The 19,598-nt window shown below is 40.3% G+C and overlaps 1 protein-coding gene across 3 annotated transcripts in view; it reads left to right on the plus strand.

Annotated features, from left to right (window-relative positions):
• RSPH3 (radial spoke head 3) overlaps positions 1–19,598 on the plus strand; it is a 93,342-nt gene that overhangs the window by 26,250 nt on the left and 47,494 nt on the right. The window contains exon 1 of one of the 3 annotated variants that reach the window (XM_077486725.1): positions 3,188–3,341. The exons of the other annotated variants lie outside the window; for them this stretch is intronic. The gene's annotated coding sequence lies outside the window, so the exon portion shown is untranslated. Of the gene's footprint in view, positions 1–3,187; positions 3,342–19,598 lie in introns of those variants that run through there. 3 annotated transcript variants of the gene reach the window in all.

Consider the following 19,598-nt stretch of genomic DNA (forward strand, 5'->3'; position numbering starts at 1 on the left):
ATTTAACGGTTTGGCTATTGAAACCCACATTCTGAAGAATCATGGGCTTTCAGGCTTAGTGATCTCTACCTTGATTAATGCAAGGAAGCCAGCTTCCAGAGTCATTTATTATAGAGTCTGCAAGGCATATGTTTCCTGGTGTGAATCCAGGTGTTGGCATCCCAGAAAGTATGTCATAGGTAGAATCCTTGCCTTTCTACAAATGAGGTTAGAGATGAAGCTGGCCTTGAGTGCCATCAAAGGCCATGTCTCTGCCTTATCGGTATTGTTTCAATGACCACTTGCTTTGCATTCTTTGGTCCATAGCTTCATAGAGTGAGTAACGTGGCTTAATCCACCGGTTAAGTCACCCCTGAATCCTTGGGACTTGAATTTAGTTTTGTCTGCATTACAGAAACAGCCTTTTGAGCCGATACAACACATTCCCTTGGTCCTTTTGACAAGAAAGCTAGTTTTTCTGGTAGCCATATCTTCTGCAAGAAGGGTATCAGAATTGGCTGATCTTTCTTGTAAAGAGCCATAATTAAATATTTATAAGGATAGAGTAGTATTGCGTCCTCATCCTAGCTTTCTGCCGAAGATGGTTTCAGGTTTTCATCTAAACCAGGATATCGTTCTACCTTCATTTTTTTCCAGAACCCTGGAATCTCTGGATGTAGTGAGAGCAGTCAAAATCTATTTGGAGGGGACTGCTCAGATTCGGAAAATGGATGTTTTGTTTGTGTTGCCTGAAGGTTCTAGAAAAGGACAGGCAGCGGTCGAAATCTACTATTGCTAAGTGGATTCGGCAAGTAATTATTCAAGCTTATGGTTTGAAGAGGAAAGTTCCACCTTTTCAAATCAAAGCGCACTCCACCAGGGCTGTTAGTGCTTTGTGGGCAGTGCATCACCAAGTCTCCATGGCTCAAATCTGCAAGGCCGCAACTTGGTCTTCAGTCCACACATTCACCAGATTCTATCAGGTGGATGTAACAAGGCATGAGGATATTGCCTTTGGGCGCAGTGTGCTGCAGGCAGCAGTATAGGTCCTCAGGTCTGATTGCACCCTACTTTTGTTTGTGTCTCCCTCCCCTCAGATAGCATTGCTCTGGGACATTAGAAAAATGAGCAGCACTTTACTGCTAACGCCCCCCACCAGCCCCGCTCCAGTGTGAAAGTAGCCTTAATGAAAATAGACACAGATCAGAAAATGGCCGAAAATTGCCCGCAACGCTTTATTGGTTATAAAATAACATACATTTAATTAGAATCACAACAAATACATATAACGTATTCTATTTAGGCTTAGTCAAAGGACTCAAGCCAGATAATACAACAGTCTTTTACTTACAAGTCCCTCCTAGATTCAAGGGTGACAAACCACATAACAGTAAAATTTTATTCGGAGCTGCAGCCGCAAGCCCATGATGGTGGGCCCACATTGTGCCCACCTTAATTCATTCTATGGGATTGAAGGTAATTGAGAGCAAAGAGATGGTTCTTAGGTTGTTAAGACAGGTGGGGTTCCAGTGAGGGCTTTTTAAATGTGGGGGTGACCAGTGCATGTGTTATAGGGTTAAGGAAGATGCCAGCAGAGAAGGAGAAATTGAAGATGTGAGTTGGGGAGTGTAGGATAAAGCAAGAGAATGACCATAGTAGTTGTGAGGGAATAGGATCCAGGTGTCTAGGTGGGTACGTTAGAAAGAAGTTTAGCAACCTCTATGGTAACAGGCTAAAAGAGAAAAATATTGAATGGGGAGGTGGACATGGCATGTTAGATGGGGGAGATCCATTTCCTGCATAGTGTAGATCCCATCACAAGTCTTATTTTTGAAGTGATCAGCAATATTCTAGGCAGTGAGTGAGTTAGTGGTGAAAACAGTGGAGGTCAAAGTAGAGAGTTAGGTTGGCTATACAAGATTCAAACCATTAATGAGCAGGCTGAATGATCAATTGAGCAACTTGGGTACAACCAGCATGCCAGATTCGCTTCCGATTATCGCAAGCGGCTGCTATAGCCACTAGTGGTAACCACTGTCGTCTCCCAGTGGGGGGCGGCTTCCAACGCCCCAACGTCAGCAGCAGACAATAGCTCGGCAGGAGGGATTCCCCTGTCAGAACTGTCTGAAATTTGCACCGTTTATGGCCTAACTTAACTACTTTAGCTCCAGGTCTTTTCTGGCACTTTTTGTTTACATGTAACAATCAGTATTTTTTGCTAGAAAATACTTATAACCCCAAACATTACATATTTTAAAGCAGAGGCAATCATTTTTCTGGCACTTTTTGTTTACATGTAACAAACAGTATTTTTTGCTAGAAAATACTTATAATTTTTTTTTATGTTAAACAGTATTTTCGCAGCGGGTTTTTAAAAGGCATTTAAAAAAAAATCACTTTTTTTGAATTGCATGCAAAAAAACACAATACATAACCCAATTTTGGGGTAAAATATAAAAGATGATGTTACACCAAGTAAACAGATACCAAAACCTGTGACGCTTTAAAATGGCGCATGCCTGTGCAACGGCGACAGACGACATACATTTTACTATCCATAGGTGATGCATTAAGTGCCTTTACAGGTTATCACTTTAGAATTTGAGAGGTCTATTGTGAGAATCTGACGTTTGTGATGATACCTCACATGTGTGGAATGATTGTTGTTTGGGTGTGTGCGGCGCTAATACGTGAGTTCACTTTTGCGCGCGAGCAGGGATCGGTGGGGGCACTTTTTTTTTTTTACTTATTAATTTCTTTTATTTTTTAATTAATTTTTATGATCACTTTTATTGCTGTCACAAGAAATATAAACATTTGTGTTATTAGCCGGATCACCAGGTTAATAATAATAATAATCACCAGGTAAAATAAAGCAAAAAAGGTTAACAAACAAATACAGCCATCACATTTTAAGGGTTGCAATATATTAGTTTTATTTGGGTTTAGGATCACGCTATCAATCCAGATCTCCCCTCACACTAGTTTTTGATCTATGCAATTATTCTGACATGCTGCTATTGAGTAACATATAAGTCATAAAAAGTAAGTGGAATTAAAAGAAGACAGCACCACAAGTTTTTAGAGCTTCTTTAGATATTATTATATTCTATCTCTGAGACTGCTTAGCACTCACTGTATTTGTGTTGTGTCTACATAAAGCTTTGAGGAAGAAAAAAAGTCTCCAGTGAGGACTGAGCATGTGCGGAGAAGGTGTTGCTAAGGAAGAGCTTTGTTGCCTGGTTACAGGTCACTATAGTACACAGTCAGGAATTGTCACAGCCTGTTTGAGTACATCTGATCACTGAAGAGGGCCGGTGAGATCTCTGGGAAGTCTGCCCCATGTAGCTCTGCTATTAGAGGTGACATTGTATGCTTACTAACAGTATTGGACTTTCTGCCTCTTCTTCCCTGCACTGAATACATGAATGTTTTCCTTATGATCGGAGATCATCTGCTCCACTACTTTGCTTTTCTCCAATCATACTTTTGTTTCCATACTTACATGTTGACAACTGTCTACAAAAGATCCTTGTTTTTCCAGAATATTTATTTCTAAGCATACCCCCCTTTTTTTCTTTTTAAATAGATTTAGTTTTCTGTTGGGAGAATTATATGTCTGAGGCTGGATATATTTAAAGGGTTGTAAAGGTTCAATTTTTATTTTTTTAACAAGCATGTTATACATACAACCTCTGTGCAGGGGTTTTGCACAAAGGGGCCCCGATCCCCCTCTTCTGGGGTCCCCCAGTGGTGCTAATGGCTCCTCTGGCTCCTCCTCTTCTCAAGTGCCCCAACGAGGAGCCACATGCAGCTGCGTCCATTAACATAGACAGCAGGACTTGGGGGAGGGGCGTGTCACTGATTTTGACAGCAGCAGGAACCAAGGGCTGCTGTTGCTATCAGTCTATCCAATGAGGACTCGAGACACCAGCTGGAGCTGCTCTGCTCATCCCCCATCGCTGGAACGATCAGGTTCAGGTAAGTAAAAGGGGGGCTCTGGGGGGCAGCTGCACTACAGAAGGTTTACAACCCTAGAGGGTGTATAACCCCTTTAACCTCCCTGGCGGTTTTCCCAAGTGTGGCTCGGGGTTAAATATCAGTACCATTAGCGGTAACCCCGAGCCACACTCGGGATTGCATTGCAGGATCCTGGTGCAGTATGCTTACCTTGTTCACAGGATCCTGCGATGTCCCCCCGCTGTGTCCGCAGTCTCTGTCCTCTTCCCGATGCCTCTGTGTGCCGGGCTCCGTTCCCTGCGAGCAATGTGATGCACAGGGACGGAAACCGGCAGAAAATGAAAAAAATTTAAAATTCGCAACACATACAGTACAATGTAATCTTACAGATTACATTACTGTATGAAATAATTTCACAACCCTTTTGTCCCTAGTGGTTTGTCCAGTGCCATACATGCAGTTTTATATTATATAAACTGTTCTTTCTGCCTGGAAACTTCAGATTGTCCATGGCAACTAAAAAGTGTCCCTTTACGTCAAAAGTGGTTTTAGACCAGCTAGAAAACAGCGATAGTAAATTAGAACACTTGCAGAATTGAGTCATAGTAAATCGTGGGGAAATTAATTTAATTATTATTATATTATTCTTTTTTATAATTATTTATAGTTATTTATTATTATATTATAATTTATGATTTTGTGTTTTAAACTTTATCATACCCGGGATGTCTACTAGACTCTTGTTTGTACAGATTTAAGTGTGTTATTCCTAAGAATTACAGGCCTACAATATAAAACACCAAATTTCTGTGCAAAATATTGTACCGATTTGAAACGCAAAAATCTGACATAATCATACCGCCAGGGAGGTTAAGGACCAGTTCACACTATAGAAACGCAGTCTGGATGCGTTCCAGATGCTTTTCTGCGTGTGCATTTTTGATGCATTTTTTGGTGTGTTTTTAATGTAATGTATTCCAGTGCACCTCCCCCCCTCTTTTTACTTAACCTTAAATAAGGACATATGTGTTTCAGTTCTTTTGGTGCACTTAGGTGTGTTCCGGTGTGTTCTTGGTGCGTTTTACCACGTTCCAGTACAAGTCAGTGCAGAAAAAATGCAGCATGTTCTAATTTTTTCTGTAACTGACCACACTGATCTCATTGAAAACCATTTAACCTACTATCCATGCATTTTTGATGCTGAAAAAAACCCGCACTGGACTGGATGTGGTGTGAATTGGCCCTTACACCAATGCAAAATGCTCCTAAGGCCTCATGCGTACAAGGCGTTTTAAAAAATGAGCTTCAAATCCATACCAATGCCAGGAAAAGGTGGCTGGAAAAAACAAGATTTTAGAAGCATTTTGCATTGGCATTATTGCTTGTTTAGCCGCAATAGCATTAATCAGCCCTCTTCTATTTTCAACTCCCAAATACTACAGCTTAAAAATGCTTGACGTGGCTTAATACTTTTTATACAGCGTTAACACACATTTAGCCGCATCAGGTGTTATTACAGCTGTAACACTGCTGCTCCAGAACGCACTGGCCCTGGGTTTTTTTGCAGCTTGAAAAGGCCTGGGGGTGCATGCGTGGAGTCTAGCTGAGTGGTAATGCGCCCTTAGGGCTCCGCTCTGTGACTGAGGGAAAACCCGTCATACAGCCTAACCTCGCTGGTATATCACTGACCATCACCTTGGGCTTACTCTCATGAATCCGGGACCAAATGGTGCTAGGAGGCAACAGAAGTAAGTTTAATTCATCCTCCATTAAGGAGTCACGGCTGCGGACCGCAGTCAGAATGGCGCCAGCTCCTGCCTCACAGAATACCTCATTGAGCACCTCAGCGGGCTCACATAAAATAAAGCAGCCTTCTGTACAAATAGCCTCTTCAGATGATTCTGATGTGGAATTTTGCCCCTCACAAGATTCTTCTAAGAATGTATCTGCTCCGCCTGTGCCTTTGAAACAACTTGAGAAAATGTTACAAAAGGCACTAAAACAAACCTCAGAACACATTACAGAAGCCTCACAAAGGAAATTGGAGAATTGGGAACACGTACAGCTATCGTGGAAAACAAATTTGAAGAAATTGACCTTTCAGTACAAAATACTATGAAATAAATGGATAACCTCAAAGAGGAGAATTTAACACTTCAATCCTGGTTAGAGGATTATGAGAATAGGGCCAGACGCTCTAACATCTGTATTAGGGGAATCCCTGAGACAGTAATTGATTTAACGTCAACTAAAACAGCCCTATTCCAGGAACTACAACCAGCTATACCTATTGAGCGCCTAGAGATGGATAGGGTCCACCGAGCATTGGCACCTAAGAAAATAGATGGCCTTCCTCACGATATAGCGAAACTCAACTACTATCGCACAGGAACAACTGCTGTCAGCAGCCAGAGAAAAACAGAACTTATCCTTTCAAGGTTATGACTATCAGTTATTTACTGACCTATCTCAGCTGACCATCAATAAGAGGCGATCAGTGAAACCCCAATTAACAGTTCTACAGAATCACCATATCATTTACCAATGGGGATTCCAATTCTCTATTCAATTCACATACCAGGGTTCCAGATCTACCTGCAGATCCCCTGAAGAATTGCAGCTGGCTCTACAGGGCCTGCGCCTAGTACATAAACCACACTCTACCAACCTCACCCACTGAAGATCTACATTAAACAATCCTGGAAACCATCAGGGTAACAAAAGGAGCCATAAAGCTTCTCCCCCACTGGAGCAGGAAGACCCTATGGACTGATAATAAGAGACGGTGACACCTAGACTTCATCTGGACCCCACAGTCCTTTCCTCACACATTTTGAGTTTTGACACTGAATAATTGTGTCATAGCCATTTATGGCCTATTAGGAGACTATTCTTTATGTTCTGAAGTTATAACATATCCTACAAAACCTCTTAGCTTTAATAGCTAATCGTTAATTTTTTTTTTCTAGTTCAAACCAAAACCTGTTTTAAAGTACACCCTACCTTTTCAAACCCAAACTCGTGATATTTCATAAAGTATTCAAATGAATATGGCATAAGAGGATACCCCCTCTCATCAAATAACTCACAATTGACTCGTTTTCTATCATTTTAGTTATCTTTTCAACTTTAACCACTTAAGGCTTAACGCTGGCTGCGGCGGTCCGTTTCACTTCAGGAGCGATCCGGGATGAGGGGATGGCCATTGGTTTCTGGCCATCCCCTCTCGATTGCTCCTGGCGAATGAGAAGCTTCCCCTGCCTGTGTAGTGTAAACACAGGCAGGAGGAAGTGATGTCATTCTCCTCTGGGCGGTCTTTTTGACCGGACGGCGAGGAGAGAAGACATAGTAAGTGCACCAACACTACACTGACATGTAGGTACACATAGGCACACTGTCACCCCCTGATCACACCCCCGATCCCCACACGCCCCCCCCCCCTCCCAGTCACAGTGTCACTGATTGCAGTGATCATTTATTTACTGATGAAATGGGTGGCCTCGCATATAATAAAGATTACAAAGTACTACTGTGCACCCTCATCCCAATTGTATATGAACTAAATGGGTCAAAATCTCGGGTCTCCAATCAGAGATGTCTGAAAAGTCTGAGCGGGGGGACTATTACGGTACACATAAATAGATTCATACAAAGTAAGAAAAAAAGGAACAGATATTACATAAAAATAATACAATTTTTAAAAAATAAAAAATGTTACAGTATCAAGTTGTATCACAATTTTATAGGGGAAGGTGAGGTATTTCGACTAGTTTCGCTTCACAGCTTCTTCAGGAATTACCTTCATCTAAAATACATCAATTTCTCATAAATATGGGTAATATGCAGAAAACATTGCCAATCACAACATAACAATTACTTTGGTACAATAAGCATGGAGACAGTAAAAACAAAATCTTACCTATGTGCCCTTACCCCTGGACAGGCCGAAGCCGAACTGGGGAGAGAAATAAGCCGGGTAAGGCTTAACCCCCTGATTGCCCCTAGAGTTAACCCTTTCACTAGCGATCACCGTATAAGTGTCACTGGTGATGCTGGATAGCCAGTTATTTTTTTAGTTATTTAGGTTCCCCGTCAGGTTTTTATATAGCATCAGGGACCCCCATATACTACCTAATAAAGGTTTTAACCCCCTGATTGCCTCTAGTAAAACCCTTTCACCAGTGATCACCGTATAAGTGTTGCGGGTGACTCTGGTTAGTTAGTTTGCTTTTTATAGCATCAGGGCACCCACCATTTATTACCCAATAAAGGTTTAACCCCCTGATCAATCAATTAGGTTTTAGGGTCAGATAGGGTCTGCATCGCCCCAGGCAGCGCTAGGTTAGTGCCAGTACCGCTAACACCCATGCGCAAAGCATACACCTCCTGTAGTGGTATAGTATCTGAACAAATCAATATCTGATCTGATCAGATCTATACTAACGTCCCCAGCAGTTTAGGGTTCCAAAAAAATGCATTGTTAGCGGGATCAGCTCAGATACCTGCTAGCACCTGCGTTTTGCCCCTCCGCTCAGCCCACCCAAGTGCAGTATCGATCGATCACTGTTACTTACAAAACACTAAACACATAACTGCAGCGTTTGCAGAGTCAGGCCTGATCCCTGCGTTCGCTAACAGTTTTTTTTGGTAGCGTTTTATATTTAAATCCTGAAGGCGGTGCTTGGTTTTCGGGGTCCCGTACGCGGCTAGGCTCCCAAAAAGTCCCACACATGTGGTATCCCCGTACTCAGGAGAAGCAGCAGAATATATTTTGGGGTGCAATTCCACATCTAACTATGTCATGTGTGAGCAATATATCATTTAGTGACAACTTTTTGTAAACTTTTTTTTTTTTTTGTCATTATTTAATCACTTGGGACAAGAAAAAATATTCAATGGGCTCAACATGCCCCTCAGCAATTTCCTTGGGGTGTCTACTTTCCAAAATGGGGTCATTTGGGGGGGGGAGGGGTTTGTACTGCCCTGCCATTTTAGCACCTCAAGAAATGAGATAGGCAGTCATAAATTAAAAGCTGTGTAATGTACTCTAGTTTGTAGACGCTATAACTTTTGCGCAAACCAATAAATATACGCTTGTTGACATTTTTTTTTTTACTAAAGACATGTGGCTGAATACATTTTGGCCTAAATGTATGACTAAAATTGAGTTTATTCGATTTTTCTTATAATAAAAAGTAGAAAATATCTTTTTTTTTTTTTTAATTGTCAGTCTTTTTCCTTTTATATCGTAAAAAATAAAAATCGCAGAGGCAATCAAATACCATCAAAAGAAAGCTCTATTTGTGGGAAGAAAAGGACGCAAATTTTGTTTGGGTACAACATTGCATGACCGCACAATTACCAGTTAAAGCAGTGCAGTGCGAAATTGTAAAAATACCTCTCGTCCTTAGGCTGACAATTGGTCCGGGGCTTAAGTGGTTAATCCATTATAAATTATAATATTTAATCTCTCTATAAAGCCCCTTTCACACTGGGGCAATGCGGGCGCCGGCGGTAAAACGGTGCTATTTTTATCACCGCTTTACCGTTGTTTTAGCAGAGAAAGGGTTAAAACCACCTCAAAGCACCGCAAAGCTAGCTGTATAGCCACGCTGACCCATTAATTTCAATGGGCAGGAGCGGTGTATATATCGCTCCAAAGATGCTGCTGGCAGGACTTTTTTTTTGCCGTCCTGCAAGCGCACCGCTCCAGTGTGAAAACCCTCAGGCTTTCACACTGGAGTGTGAGGAGTGGCTCTTTCAGGACGCTTTGCAGTCACTATTTTTAGCGCCGTAGCACCTGCAAAGCACCCCAGTGTGAAAGGGGTCTTAGCATAAGTTTTGGTCTCACATGTTCATATCTTCTTCTTGTTTATAACAGTTTTTAGTCAGCTTTTATGTTATCTCTGAGTTTAATTTAAAAACTGGTGACTATCTTTCTCCACCCTTCATCGGCTACATCAAAATGGGACATGTAGATTCAAAAGTTAATATATATGCAACTACAATTCAGCTCATCCCTTTATTTCCCCCTCCCATAGCATTAAATTACGTCTTTATTAATTCAATATCTGAACAAAATATTAATAACTTTTTTTATTATTATTTATTTTATTTATTATTTTTCTCAGCTCTAATACTTGAATTTGATTAAACATTTTACATTCCTTCTCAGTTAAAATTAATTATTCATTTATTTTTATTTTGAGTCTTATCGGTGTTGTTTGTTTATATTGGGAGTTAAGGGCTTGTGCTAGGAATGTGTTGGGCTTGTTAGACTTCATATAAAAGGTGTGCCTAGATCGGCGCAAAGATTTCTGTGCATTTTCTGTGAGGAACAGGTCATATTCTAGGCGTGCTTTTTCTAGTCGGGCTTTAGAAGTCAAGGAGGGGGTTATCTTGAAAATTTAAAAAGGAATTATTGTATTCCAATTCCAGCTTTCATACCAAATTTTTTAATTCTCTCTTGAACAATCCATATTTTTTTTGGAGTGTACCTCTTAGCACTGGTTTATGTGCTTCCCAGAAGGTTAACTGAGATATTTCAGGGCATGTATTGTGTAACAAATATTCTTTTAAAGCTTGTTCAACTTGAATACAGTTAGATGGATTTTTGAGCAGAATATTGGGAAGGTACCAGGTACGGTTAGGGTATTTAGGTATAAATATAGTGGTAAAAACCGTGTTGTGATCTGACCATGGTATTGGATTTATGTTTGATTTAAGAATCTCCGAAGTCATACCTATGGTTAAAAATATGTGATCAATGCGTGAGAGAGTTTGATGTGGGTGCAAATAATATGTATAACCTCTTTTAGCCAGGTTAATTTCTCTCCAGGAGTCAATTAAATTGTATCTTGAGAGAAGCTGTGAGAATGATTGATTAGATGGGCTTCTTGTGGGCGTATAAGGAATTTTATCCAAGAATGGTAATAGAATCTGATTTGAATCTCCGCACAATAGTCCCTATTTTGTGTGTGAATATAACTTGTCAAAGGTGAGTAAGAAAGGGTGTAGGGTTTTTATTTGGAGCATAATATAATATTATTGTTATTGCCATATCCATAATATGACCTGTCAGAATGATATATCTCCCCTCAGGGTCTTTAATTTCCGAAATAGGAGAAAAAATTCCTATACATACTTTATATCTCCCCAAATCTTCTGGTGGCCTTGGCTTCCCCAACTTTGCAGAATACTATAAAGCTGCACATATGGCAAGTTTACTTAAAGTGGAGGGCCACCCTAAAAAAAAAAAATACATTAAAACATTTTTAAAAATCAGAAAAAAAAAATGAAAAACAATTTTTTTTTAACTTACCAGAAATGCCTGTTGCTAGGCACATCATCCTAATCTGCCTCTTTCTCCTCCGCAGAGATCTTCTGTCTTCTCTCCTCTGTGCTGCGTCTTCTGGGTAATGGGCCGCGCTGTGTTCTGGGAACTGTGTGTCCCAGAACAGCAGCTACAGTGTTTGCAGCTGCTGACTTTTACATTTTTTTTTTTTTAAACCGGCCCTCCTCTTTAACCCACAGAGGTGTTTAATGTGTTGTGTGGTATTTATGATTGAAGCGACTGAATGTGACCCTTTATCGGTCTCGAATTTACTGGGGCTTAATCGCAAAGATCATCTGGGTTTACGCAACCCCATCACAAAGCACGTTATAACCCTTTGGGACAAACTTAAATTTAAGCATCAGTGGCAATCTCCTCATAACCCTCTCCTTTCCTTCCTCAAAAACCCAGCCTTTTACCCAGCATGGGTCTCCCCTAAATCATTTAAACTATTGAACTCCATGGATAACTCAAACATTATTCCTTTTCCAGAATTACGTGAAACATTCGGAATACCTCAATCAGAAATATTCCAATATCTCCAGATCAAAAAAAAAATTCACACCTTTCACAAATACGGACATTCCTCTACATCAATTTACTAAGTTTGAAAGCACTTGCATAAAACATCCACATGACAAGAAACAGATTTCTTCTATCTACTCCCACTTACTTGCTAATCTTAATCTGAATAAACCATCCTATGTTCAGAAATGGTAAGAGGCCCTAGGACAAACTCTTGAGGATACAGAATGGTCAGATATTTGGATCGCTACTAAAACATCTTCTGATAACATTTTAGCGATGGAAACAAATTACAAAGTTTTGACTCATTGGTACCTTGTACCTTCTAGAATTGCAAAATATGCTCTTTGTTTTCGCGGCTGATCTGGGCACACATGTGCATGTCTGGTGGGCTTGCCCGTTAGCCCAGACCTTCTGGAAGAAAATTTTTGACATAGCTTCTGAAATGTTCAAATTTAAAATTCACCCAGATCCCACCATGGCTTTGCTTAACCTAAAACTGGTATACTTAACACATGCACAGTTTAAGCCAACTACTGACAGCCACTAAACAAACAATTGCGAAAGCCTGAAAATTCCCATCATTAGGAGTGGCTGAGAAAAAAACTAGAATGAATAATTACATGATTCACTCTAAAATGGCTGCTATAGAAAATAATCTTATACCAAAATTTGAGAAATTATGGAACCCCTGGGTTAAATTTTTCACCACATCATCTATGGATGAAAAAGTCCTACTGCCATGGTGGTATATAAAACTGACTGGTTTTAGTCTTTACTCATTTCCATACGGCTCTCGGACCAATCTGGTGAACTCCTTTTCTCCCTCTCCTCTCTCTTCTTCTGTATTCCTGTCTATTTCTACTCTTTTCTTTTATATTACCTATATTTTTTTTTCTCTATTGCTTGCGAACATGGTATTATTACATTGTTCATTGTTCTCTTTACAATATAATGAATAGTTTTCACTGTATATCTCCAATCCTTAGTTTTAGATTGGCTGATTAAATCAACAATAATATACAGTCTTTAGACTCTCCACATTAATTCATTTACATATACAATGTCATTTTTTAATATGCTCCTATTTTTACTTATCTTTAATCTTCCTATAAAATAAGAAAATTAGAGTTTATCTGTTTAAACATGATTATTCAGCATGTACATTTTGTTGATTGTTGTATACGCAATAAAATCTTTGGACAAGGAAAAGGCCTATGCCACTTACAGCTCCTAAAAGCCTATGGGGGTTATTTACGAAAGGCAAATCCACTTTGCACTACAAGTGCAAGCTACAAGTGCAAAGTGCACTTGAAATTGCACTGAAAGTGCAGTCGCTGTAGATCCGAGGAGCACATGAAAGGAAAATAAAGCAGCATTTTAACTTGTACATGATTGGATAATAAAATCAGCTGAGCTTCCCCTCATTTTCAGATCTACCCCTCAGATTTACAGCGACTGCACTTCCAAGTGCACTTTCAGTGCAATTTCATGTGCACTTTGCACTTGTAGTTTGCACTTTTAGTGCAAAAAGGGGATTTGCCTTTCGTAAAAGACCCGCATATGTGTGCATGGACACATAGAATAACATGGAGAGGAGTTTTAAAGCAGCAATAAAAAAAAATGCCTAACGTCCCTAGGAGCAGCTGTAAAAATGTCCTGTGTGCATGAGGTCTAAAAGCGTGTTTTTGCAGCCACTTTTTCCTGGTCATCGGTACTGGCTTTGCAGCTCCTTTTTTAAAACAATCTGTGTGCATGAGACCTTACAGTAATCCCAAAGAAAAATCGCATATGGAACATTCCATCAGAAGCGTTAAAGAACAATAATAAATAAAATAGCCTAAGGGTCCAATCACACCAGCTGCTGATTTATAATGCCACACTATTTATTTTTATTATTTTAAAACAAACTTTATTTAATTGTCACACAGTTATTTCCTAAACTTCAATTAGCTGGTGCATAGTGCGAAATGTTGCAGTGCAGTGAGAAAAAGTAGTGCATGCATGCACTACATGTAGCAGAATACATTTTGGCCTAAATTTCATTTTTGTTGGATATGTTTTATAACAAAGTATAAAATATTGTTTTTTTTTTTCAAAAGTTTCAGTCTTTTTTTTTTCCTTTTTATATAGCAAAAAAATAGAAAACCTAGTGATGATCATATACCACCAAAAGAAAACTCTATTTGTGTGATTTATTTTATTTTTAAATTTTTTCACCACACAATTGCCAGTTAAAGTAGAGCAGTGCTGAATAGCAAAAAATGCTCTGGTCATGAAGGGGGCAAAACCTTCCGGAGGTCAAGTGGTTAAGTGATAGGGAGGTCAGCAGCCATGTTTGAGAAGGTTACTAGACTGAAACCCCTCACAGATGAGTAACATATAACCTAAGATAAATAACAGAGGTCTGTAATTCCGGATAACCTCTGCTGTGAGGCTAGAAGAACAAAGTGTACCTAGTTGCTCGCTGTTAGAGGATGGCTACATTTGTTCCCCATGGTCCCATTGTATGTAGGAATGTAGCCCTCACCTCTTGTTTGCTCCTGAGATGGACTATGGGATTTTCAGTGTACATAGAGTAGTGTACATGACAGAAACTAACAAACATTGCTCATTCCAAACAAAAAGGAAGTGAGGAGAAAAGGGAGCGATTTGGGAGCTCATGGAAGACCATACAAGAAGACAGAAAAATACAAGAATCTATTTAATTAAAAATAGATTACAGGGCCATTAAAGCAGAACTTCACTCTCTTAACCTCCCTGGCGGTTTTCCCGAGTGTGGCTTGGCGGTTAAATTTCAGTACCATTAGCGGTAGTCCCGAGCCACACTCGGGATTGCATTGCAGGATCCTGGTGCAGCTTACTTACCTTGTCCCCAGGATCCTGCAACGTCCCCCCGCTGTGACCGCAGGCTGTGTCCTCTGTGTGCCAATGCTCTGTGTGCCAGGCTCCGTTCTCTGCGAGTGTCGCAACGCGCGGGAGCGAAACCCACGTCAAATTAAAAAAAACACAAAATTCATAACACGTACAGTACGCTAATCTGTAAGATTACATTACTGTATGAAATCATTTCACCTTCCTTTTATCCCTAGTGCTTTGTCCAGTGCCTTGCATGCAGTTTTATATTATATATACTGTTCTTTCTGCCTGGAAACTTGAGATTGTCCATAGCAACCAAAAAGTGTCCCTCTATGTCAAAAGTGGTTTTAGGCCAGCTAGAAAACAGTGATAATAAATTACAATCACTTGCAGAATTGAGTGATAGTGAATCGTGGGGAAATTCATTTTATTATTATTATTGTATTATTTTTTATAATTATTTATAGTTATTTATTATATTATAATTTAAGATTTCATGTTTCAAACTTTTGTTGTTAAACATTGTTAATGTTTCAAATTTATCATACCCGGGATGTCTACTAGACTCTTGTTTGGACAGATTTAAGTGTGTTATTACTAATAATTACAGACCTACAATATAAAACACCAAATTTCCATTGTAAACATTGTACCGCTTTGAGATGCAAAAATCTGACATAATCATACCACATGGGAGGTTAATCAGCATTGACTAATGTTAATCCTTTTGCTGCTACTATTAGTAAATACTGACTGTGGGTTTCACAAAGATTTAACATTTTTACATTTTTACTTTATACTTATATGCAATCAATCTCGATCCAGCGCTTTGCCCACCTACAGCTTTCCTCTCTGTCTCCTCACAAGTTTGGAGACAGCAGTGGGAGTAATTGGCTCCTGTTGCTGTCAATCAAATTCTTAGAGTGGGGGGAGACCGAACCTTGCTGTGTATGTGTTGATGGACACTTTAAGGAGCCTACAGGTGTGCCACCATAGCAAACGGCTTCCTATGATGGCACACAGAGAAGAGGAGGAGGAGCCAAGAGTGCCAATGGAAGAATGTTCCAGCCTGCTCTGTGCAAAACCATTGTATAAAGCAGGTAAGTATAACATGTTTACTTTAATTTAATAAATACCCTTTATAACTGCTTTAGCTATTTTTAATCCTTATGCTGTTAACCTTGGGAAATGGACAGGAAGGATATTTTATTTATGCATTTTTAAACTTTTTATTTAACATTATTTCAATTGCTTCCTGGTTTCTGGCCTAGGGCCAAAATGATGTCATACATCCCAGAAGTCTTCATGAGCATTTTTTTTTCTTTCATATGGAGGAGAGGCTTTCTCAGCTAAGCACACCCTCCTGCCTGCATGCCTTACCTTGCAAATGTGTACTGGCAGCTCTTGTATATTGTATGCATGAGATTTTCTTGGGCGTCATCACAGTAAGGGCAGATGGATTACAAGTTAATACTACATGAATCATCTGTGCTTACTCAAGATGGCAGCAGATAGAAATGCTAGGGGGTGTTTTTCAATATGGTCTCTCAACAAAATAAAGCATGGATGGACGGGTGTTTGCTTTGAACATTTAAAAAATTAATTATTCGTGTTTTCAGCTTGTGGTGCTCAAATACAGTGAAGTTCCTCTTTAAGGTTGGGTTCACACTTATGCAAATTAGTTGTTACCCCACATCCTATTCTAATGACAGGATAATGTGACCGCCTCTCAATGGAGACGGTTCAGACAGCTCTGGGGCAGTCACGGTTCGCACGGGAAAAGGGTCCTGTGTGTCTTTGGCTTTGTTTCAGTTGCGAATTTAGGCAAAAATTTGGACCTGATCGGCACCTGAATCGGTGAACAGGGACCCACCAGACCCCCTGCTGTGAACCGCGGCTGCATCAGTGTGAACCAAACCTTAGGCATTTTTTTTTGCAATATAAGGGTCCATGCATACTAGGCACCAGTACCTCTGGCAGAAAAAAGCAATATAAAAAACGCTTATAATGGCTCGTATTGCGTTTATAAGAATTTTTTCCAAAACATTTCCCTCCACTCATTCTTCACTATAATCAATTTACACTTGAAAAATGTGCAAAAACGTAGAGTTTATCCAAGTCAATCGTTTTTTCTGCCTGGAAGCTCATCTCAAAAGTGTGCTTGTGATTGTTTGTTTTTGTTTTTTTGTTTTGTTTTTTCAGCCTGTAAACACTCTCCTTCAAATATGCCTGTAAACGCCCAAATGTGCATGAATACTATACAGGGCATCCGGGAAGTATTCACAGTACTTCACTTTTTCCACATTTTCATCATCAAGACGTCATATCACCCTGGAGGGAATCACTCCTGCCTCCACCGCTCACACATCACACTGCACATCATCTGCTGCAAACACCTATTTACAGCACATGATGTGCGGTGGAGGCAGGAGTGATCCCTCCAGGGTGATATGACACCTTGATGATGAAACGCATAGGCAGGAGTTTCTAGCATCTTTGTGTCACTTCTGAAGCCGTGAAATGCGAATCATCCCGGAGTTCCTGATTTTAAATGTTTTAAGCACACAGAGAGGATGTGAGTATGTTTACAACCGTGTACATTCAATAGAACTTTCGAAAACATGCTATGGGAGCATCTTTTCTCTGCATGTGGAGGGGATGAATGTTTAAAGGAGCAAAGAAAGGAAAGTTATCTTAGACCCCTTTCACACCGCCGAGCCTTTATCGTCGGCGGTAAAACGCCGCTATTTTTAGCGCCGTTTTACCATCAGATTTGCAGCACAGAAAGGGTTAAAACCGCCCGCAATAGGGGCGTTTTGCCGGCGGTAATACAGCGCTGCCCCATTGATTTCAACAAACACACCGCTCCTTCACCGCTCCAAAGAAGCTGCTGGCAGGACTTTTCCTGATGTCCTAACAGTGCCCTCGGGGCTTTCACACTGGAGACAAAGGAGGAGCAGTTTGAGGGCGAATTGCAGGCACTATTTCTAACGCTATAGCGCCTCCAAAACGCCCTCGTGTCAAAGGGGTCTTAAGGTGTGGATCCGGGATTTGCTTCACAGTGGCATACACTGTGAATGTGGAATACACCTTTGAGGAGTGAATATTTCAAAAATAGGTGAGCCAAGCTTGTAGCATCATACTCAAAAAGACGTGAGGCTATAATTGGTGTCAAAGGTGCTTCAACAAAGTATTTTTCCCCCTTTTTTTAATTTTTAATAAATTTGCAAAGATTTCAAATAAATTGACATTGTCATTATAGGGCATTGTTTGTCGAATTTTGAGGAAAATAATACATTGAATCCATTTTGGAATAAGGCTGTAACATAACAAAATGTGAGAAAAGTGAAGCGCTGAGAATACTTTCAGGATACCCTGTAGGCCAACATAGAGTTGCTTCTATAAGCTCAAAGAAAAAAAAAATGCCAAATGCCTGTATAAGCAACATTTTTTATTCTTAGGCCGCGTAAACACGGGCGGACTGTTCGCCCAACTTTGTCCGCTGAACAGTGTTTGGGCGGACAGTCCGCTCGTGTGTGGGCTTTCAGCGGACAGTTTCAGCGGACAGTTGGACGGACAAGGTTTTTCGGAATTTCCGAAAAACTGTCCGCTGAAACCTTGTTTCAGCGAACAGTCCGCTCATGTGTAGGCTTGTTCGTCAAACAAAGTTGCGCGCATGCTCAGAAAGGATTTTCACGCCGAAAGCTATAATGCAGTGTATAGGACGTCGTATTTTTCGTCCCGTCGTACGTGCCGTTCACGTCATCGCGCACGGTTTCAGCAAACTGTTCGTTCGTCGTGTGTGGCCATGCTAATTTTGAGCGGACTGTTTGCCGAAACTGTTGGACGGACAAAGTTGGGCGAACAGTCCGCCCGTGTGTACGCGGCCTGAGTGTGCATGAGGCCTAAATGAAATTTGCTATACCTGGGAAAAGCCAGTATAAAGGAATAGTAGTGGTAAAGCACTTGTGGGCTTAAAGGGGTTGTAAAGGTTTGTTTTTATTTTCTAAATAGGTTCCTTTAAGCTAGTGCATTCTTGGTTCACGTACCTTTTCCTTTGATTTCCCTTCTAAATGTTTTTTTTTCTGAATTTCTCACTTCCTGTTCCTCCTCAGTAAGCTGTTCAGTAAACTGTTCTGGCTGACTAAACATCACCCAGATGATGGTGTGAAGTTTACTGAGGAGAAATTCAGACAAAGAAAAAAAACATTTAGAAGGGAAATCGAAGGAAAAGGTATGTGAACCAACAATACACTAGCTTAAAGGAACCTATTTAGAAAATAAAAAACTAAGCTTTACAACCTCTTTAATCTATCTTCTTTTTTGCATAATTCTCCTTTAAGGGGTGTGTCCTATGCCTACACACCTTTTGCTAACATGTGTCCCTCCTTCCCATCTCAGAAAGTTAGGTGGTATGGCATTGCACCTTCCTTCAGTAAATGCATGTCAACTTTCTCAAATAGTAATAGCCACCTAAAGTAAATAGAATTTTGATTGTTACGTGTTACAAAACTTCACTCATTTGTGTTGATGGTACTTCTGGTGGATGAAAACTTTTTGGATCCTTATGGCTCAACATATAGAAGGGTTTGTGCTGCATTGTATTAAAATTAAAAACACTATGGGGCTGATTTACAAAAGGTTTGCACCATGAGTTGGGGCGCACATCGACGCGCAACAGCCATTTTCATATTCACAAAGCATTTGTGCCTGTAACACAGCGCAATTCCCCATTTACTATTAGCATGCCGGCGCACGGGTAGCCACGATCTGTGTGCCGCTATAGACCTGGCGCACAGCATCTTCAACTCAGAATTAAAAGAAGGTGGAAGTGCCAATATTATAGGGGTGATGTGGGGTGTTGTGAAGAAGTATAGATATAACTGTCCAAGTAACAAATATGCCCAAAATAGAACGGAAAAGTAACTTTCTCTGAGCAAGC

This window comes from Lithobates pipiens, unplaced genomic scaffold (genome assembly GCF_037356315.1).
Source record: "Lithobates pipiens isolate NorthernLeopardFrog02 unplaced genomic scaffold, aLitPip1_a1.2 Scaffold_18, whole genome shotgun sequence".
Classification (NCBI taxonomy): Eukaryota; Metazoa; Chordata; class Amphibia; order Anura; family Ranidae; genus Lithobates; species Lithobates pipiens.